This window comes from Rattus rattus, chromosome X (genome assembly GCF_011064425.1).
Source record: "Rattus rattus isolate New Zealand chromosome X, Rrattus_CSIRO_v1, whole genome shotgun sequence".
Lineage (NCBI taxonomy): Eukaryota > Metazoa > Chordata > Mammalia > Rodentia > Muridae > Rattus > Rattus rattus.
In genome coordinates this window covers 71,182,427-71,188,994 of record NC_046172.1, presented here as the reverse complement: position 1 = coordinate 71,188,994, position 6,568 = coordinate 71,182,427, and the positions used below count along the sequence as shown (strand labels likewise).

Sequence of the window (6,568 nt, the reverse complement as noted above, 5' to 3'; positions counted from 1 at the left end):
GACAGTCACAGCTGAAGACTTCGGGGCTCCCTATTGGTCCTGGCTTCCCTCTGATTTGTGCCGATTTAGCTGAGGCATGGCTGTCTCTGCTAGGACATGCTACTGCTGCTAATTCATGTTTAGTATCCTGATTCTATTTCACTAGAGTGCTCTAATATCTGCAAATTGTTTACAAATAGACTGAAGTGCAGCTGCTCACCTATAAACTAAATTGCTGATTTCCTGACAATGCAGATGAGATTTATTCCCATGACATATTTCTAAACAGGTATGCTTCCCCCATATACTTTCTTTTCCACTATTTCTGGTGGGTGATGGGCTAAAAGACAAGGTAAAATGCTTAAGAACCATCATTATAAGTTGACATTAAAAAATTAAAGTAACAACCAATTACTGCTGAGAGAGGGAAAATGAGTGTTCTCTAGGCATGACCAATATCAAGTGATCAGTTCCATCACACATGCGTTCAACAATGTTAAATGAATTCTGTAGGTTGTACATGCACGTGGATATATATGTATATACATATAACAATCCTTAAAGGAGGCAACATGCATTAGAAAGTAATGGGTGTGCTTTAAAGGAGTTGGAGGGTCAATGAGGTACTAGAGTAATGTAGAAGTGGTGCCTATGTATGACTTTATGAAAATAAATTCTACCTCATCCACGCACAACAAAAACTCACTATAGAAAAATACGATTAGAATTAAAACACTGAGAAAAGGAGAAATTGAATGGTTTGGTCTTGGGTCTGATACTGGCCTTTTTTTTTCTCCAGGAAACTAATATTATACCATATTAGCCCAGTAGCATAATGTAAACTACGAATTTGAATCCATGGAAACACTTAAATAATTATACTTGAGTCTATAGTAACCTGTTAGATTCTATTTAAATATAAATTTTGATTACCATTTTCAAAACATATACCTTAAAATATACCTTTAGATGGAATTTGACTTAAAATACTTTATTTTATATTAATATTGTTGAATTACATTTCAAATCTTATTCCTTTTCCCAGTTCTAGCTCATAAGACCCTATCTGATCCCCTACCCCTTATTCTATGAAGGTGTTCCCTCCCATATACTCCCCTTTCTATCCTGTTCTTGACATTTCCTTTCACGCTTGGGTCCAACTTGGCAGAACCAAGGTTTCTCTTTCCATTGGTGCTCAACAGGGCTATCTCTTGCTACATATGCAGCTGAGCCAAGCATCTGTCTGTGTGTACTCTTTTAGATGGTGCTTAGTCACTGGGTGGTCTGTTGGTTGGGGATTGTTGTTCTTATAGGTTGTAAGTCTCTTCAGTTCCTTCAATCCTTTATCTAACTCACCAATGGGGAATCATTTCTCAGTTCACTGGTTTGTTGCTAGCATTTTCCTCTGTATATGTCACATTCTGGCTGAACCTCTCAGGAGACAGCTATGTGAGGCTCCTGCTAGCATGTACTTCTTGGCTTCATCAATATTGTATACTTTTGGCTCTGATTGGCCATTCCTTCAGTCTTTAGTCTCTGCTCCAAACTTTGTCTCCGTATCTCCTCCTATGAATATTTTTGTTCCCATTTAAGAAGGACTGAAGCATTTTCACTTTGGTCATCATTTTTCTTGAGCTTCCTATAGTCTGTGGATTATATATCGGTAATTGGGCTTTCAGGCTAACATCCACTTATCAGTGAGTGCATACCATGTGTATGTGGGTGTTTTTTGTGATTGGTCTACCTCGTTCAGGATGATAATTTTTATATTCATCCATGTCAGCATCTGCTGTCACCTGATTTTTTTGATCCTAGACATTCTGAATGGTGTGAGGTGGAATCACAGTGTTGTTTTGATTTGCATTTTAGTGATCATTAGGATGTTGAACATTGCTTCAGAAACTTCTAAGTCATTCGATATCCCTCATTTTCATTTGAGAATTTACATTTAGATCTTTGCACTCCATTTTAATTAGGGACTATTTGATTCTAGAGTTTCAACTTCTAGAATATTTCATATACATTGACATTAGCGCCTCTATTATATATGGATTGATAAAGATCTTTTCCCAATCTGTTGGTTGTCATTTTCTCCTAATGACAGTGTCCTTTGCCTTACAGAAGCTTTGCAATTTTCGAAGTCCCATTTGTCCATTCGTGATCTTAGAGCATAAGCCAATGTTGTTCTGTTAGGGAAACTTTCGCCAGTGCCCATGAGTTTGAGGTTCTTCCAAAATTTTCTTCTATTAGTTTGAGTGTATCTGGTTTTATATAGAGTTCCTTGATCCACTTGGACTTGAGCTTTGTACAGAATGGATCCATTTGCATTCTTCTACATGCTGACTTCTAGTTGTACCAGGGCCATTTATTGAAAATACTATCTTTTTCTCCTATTGAAAATGTAATCTTTTTTCCAGTGGATAGTTTTAGATCCTTTGTCAAAGATCAAGTGACCATAGGGGTGTGGGTTCATTTCTGGGTCATCAATTCAAATCCATTGATCTACCAGCCTGTCTCTGTACAAATACAATGCAGCTTTTATCACTAAATTTGGTTTTGTCATGGAATATCTTGGTTTCTCCATCTATGTTAATTGAGAGTTTTGATGGATATAGTAGCCTGGGCTAGCCTTTGTGTTCTCTTAGGGTCTGTATGACATCTGCCCAGGATCTTCTGGCTTTCATAGACTCTGGTGAGAAGTTTGGTGTAATTCTGATAGGTCTGCCTTTATATGTTACTTGACCTTTATCCCTTACTGCTTTTAATACTCTTTCTTTGTTTTGTGCATTTGGTATTTTGACTATTATGTAATGAGAGGTATTTTTGTTTTCCGGTCCAATCTCTTTGCAGTTCTGTAGGCTTCTTGTATGTTTATGTGCATCTCTTTCTTTATCTTAGGGAAATTTTCTTCTATAATTTTTTGAAGATATCTAATGGCCCTTTAAGTTAAAAATATGGAATGCTTCATGAATTTGTGTGTCATGGTTGTGAATGGGTCATGCTAATCTTCTCTCTATAGTTCTAATTACATGTACATGTACTGCTGAAGCAAGCACCTAATTTTATTCTTAAGCAATCATTGTATATCCATAATCCTACATTGGTAGAAATCTTTATAATTGATATAAAATTGAAAATACAATTTTCTACATTGGTTTAGAATTTATATGTTGATTCAGATTTAAGATTTTCATTTATATACCTTTTATATTGATACAAAATTTAAAATTAATTTTGTTATACTAACATAGGCATTGTGTCTATTCAAACTCAATTTAAAATGCAAGACTTTGACAGAGTCCTTCTATCACTGCTATTATAAAGTCTTTAGGATGATTAATAAAGTTCAGGTACAGATAAATTCACAGTTATATTAGATTCTGATTTAATTATAATAAACTCTTTTCAATATTTTTATATAGATATAGCTAAGACTAGTCAAAGTTTAACAGTTCAGACATACTTTATATAGATAAAAGTATTCAAAAAATCCACAGAATAAGCATTTATAATAATTTCATTATTGTTAGCTTTTTTTTTTTTTACTAAGAGACATGTCTACTCCTGACAGCACCAATTTCATGGTTCAAAGAAAATATTGCACATCATAACCTCCATATGGATTTGCAAGATAACCACTAGGCAAGAATTGCGCTAATTCATCCATAGACAAAAAATACTGTCCAGGAAAGGACACAAGACGTAGGATAGTCATAGCTTAGCTCTGCCAAGACAGAATAAGATAGCCCTTCATAATTCCTGCTGCACATATGGTTTGTCAGATGGTTCTGCACCAGAAGGCTGAATACAGATATTCCAATATTCTGAAGAATAGGAGACTGTACAGCTTTCTCTGCAAATTCCTTAAGTATTGGAAGCTATGCTTTGGGCCTCCTATATATTCAGGTAATATTTAATTTGTTCTTAGATCTCTGATGGAATCAAAGACTAGTTATAGTTTCATAATCAAACTTATATTGTACAGCATTAAGGAAGATGATCAAGACTTGGAAAGCATGTTAAAATCAGAATAAAATTTAGATATAGAAATGTAAACTCTTTACGTTAGGATAAATGTTATAATAATGTACTTAAATTGACAAAATTGATGGAATGAACATTAGTATTGTACATCATACAATTTATTGGATATTTTATTTCTTTGTATTTCAAATGTTATCCTCTTTCCCAGTTTTTCTTCTGGGAACCTACTTTCCCACTCTCTCCCTGCATCTATGAGGGTGCCACTCAACTCACATACCTATGCTCTACACCCAGTCATGTCATTCCCCTACACAGGGTCATTGACCCTTCACACCACCAAGGGCCCATCCTCCCACTGATATATGACAAAACCATCCTCTGCCACATATGTGACTAGAGCAATGTGTCCCTCCATGGGTACTCTTTGGTTGGTGGTTTAGTCCCTGGGAGCTCTAGGGTATCTGGTTGGTTGACATTGTTGCTCTTCCTATGGAGCGTAAACCCCAGCTCCTTCAGTCTTTTACTAACTCCTCCTTTGGGGACTCTGTGCTCAGTCCAGTGGTTGGTTGAGAGTATCCACCTCTGTATTTTCAGACTCTGGCAGAGTCTCTCAGAAGCCTATCAGGCTTCTGTCAGCAAACAGTTCTTGGCATCTACAATATTTTCTAGGTTTGGTGTCTGTATATGGGATGGATACCAAAGTGAGTCAGTTCCTAGATGGCCTTTCCTTTCATTCTCTGCTCACTTTTCTCATATTTCTCTCTGAGTGTTCTGTTACCCCCCATCTAAAAGGGGACTAAACGTCATTTTGTCTTTTCCTATTCTTGAGCTTCATGTGGTCAGAATTGTATCTTCTAGTATTTCAAGCTGGAAATAATAACCAGTGTGAGTGCATGCCATGTGTATTCTTTTGTGAATGGGTTACCTATTCAGGATATATTTTCTATTCCTTCCATTTGCCTAAGAATTTCATGAAGTCATTTTTTTAATGGTTGAATAATACTTCATTCTGTAAATGTACCATATATTCTGTATCCATTCCACTGTTGATGGACATATGGGTTCTTTCCAGCTTCTGGCTATTATAAATAAGGTTGCTATGAACATAGTGGAGCATATGTCCTTGTTGTAGGTTGGAGCATCATTTTGGTATATGACCAGGAGTGCTATAGCTGGGTCTTCAGTAAGTACTATGTCCAATTTTCTGAGGAATAGCCAGACTTATTTCTATAGTGGTTATCGCATTGTGCAATCCCACCAAAAGTTTTTAGTAACTTATAACTATGCTCACTGTACATCGGAGAGAAAGGGCCTTTTAATGACAAAAAGGTTGAAATGTCAATGATTTGGTTTCTTGCTTATATTATGTTAATTGGGTTTCCAAATTACATTGGAATTTGCTTGTCTGCTTGAGAGAAGCTGAGGGACTCTTCTCCCCAGCTGGTTCTAATTGGTAAATAAAGTTGTCAATGTACAATGGCTGGGCATGGAGACAGAGGCAGGACTTTAGATTTCCTACACAAGGGAACCCACAGAGGAAGAAGGGTTTGGGCAATTGCCATTTCCAAAGAAACAGGAGGTCCTAGACAGATAAATTGAGGATATATAGAAAGAAATACTGCCAGCATGTAAGCATCTGGGATCATGGCCCCAGGGGCCACTCCCTGATATGAGTCTAGGGTAGAAAAGATTGATTATTGATTTTAGTAATAATTCAGGAGTATAGGAGGAGAGGCATTAGCAACATGGGAGTTGGGGAATGGCCTAGTCATTGAGCAACTTAGGGGATATTAAAAATAAGGCTGTTCATGTGTGTCTTTCATTTGAGAATCTGGAACATTAGTTAGTAGTGAGAAACATGCACAGCCATCAGTGGGGAATTTAGAGCTGATAAATTTTACTGCTTCATATGGAGACTTGATTTTTGATAAAGGAACCAAAACCATACAATGGAAAAAAAGAGAGCATCTTTAACAAATGGTGCTGGTCTAACTGGATATCTGCATGTAGAAGAATGAAAATAGACCCATATTTATCACCATGCATAACAGTCAATTTCATGTGGAAGAAGGACCTAAGTATAACTTTGGATACTCTCAACGACACAGAAGAAAAATTGGGGAATACCCTTAAATGATTTTGGTACAGGAGATAATTTCCTGAATATAATACCAATGGCTAAGGCTGTAAGATCAAGATTTGTTAAATGGGACTTCATGAAAGTGCAAATTTTCTGTAAGACAACATGCAGTGTCAATAGGACAAAATAGCAGTATAGAGACTAGGAAATGATATTCACTCACTGCATATCTGACAGAGGGCTAATACACTAAATTTACAACGAAATTAGACACTAACACCAAAAATAACACACAAGCATCAAATGGGAAGTACAGAGTTAAACGAGAATTCTCAACAAAGGAAATCTAGAATGGCAGAGAAGCACCCTAGGGAAATGTTCAAAGTCCTTAGTCATCACTGAAATGCAAATCAAAATATCTCTAAGGTTCTATCGTACACTCATCAACCCACCCATAAAACTTTCAAATCAAAATTGATCTGGTTTACAGAAAATATATGCACAAAGGATGGAATAGATACTGAA

The 6,568-nt window shown here is 36.4% G+C and overlaps 1 non-coding gene across 1 annotated transcript; it reads right to left on the bottom strand.

Moving 5' to 3' along the window:
• Positions 1-2,927: 2,927 nt before the first annotated feature.
• LOC116889432 lies at positions 2,928-3,035 on the bottom strand. Its single transcript, XR_004386394.1, has one exon. It is a non-coding gene; the product is annotated as a U6 spliceosomal RNA (small nuclear RNA).
• Between the last annotated feature and the right edge of the window lie 3,533 nt (positions 3,036-6,568).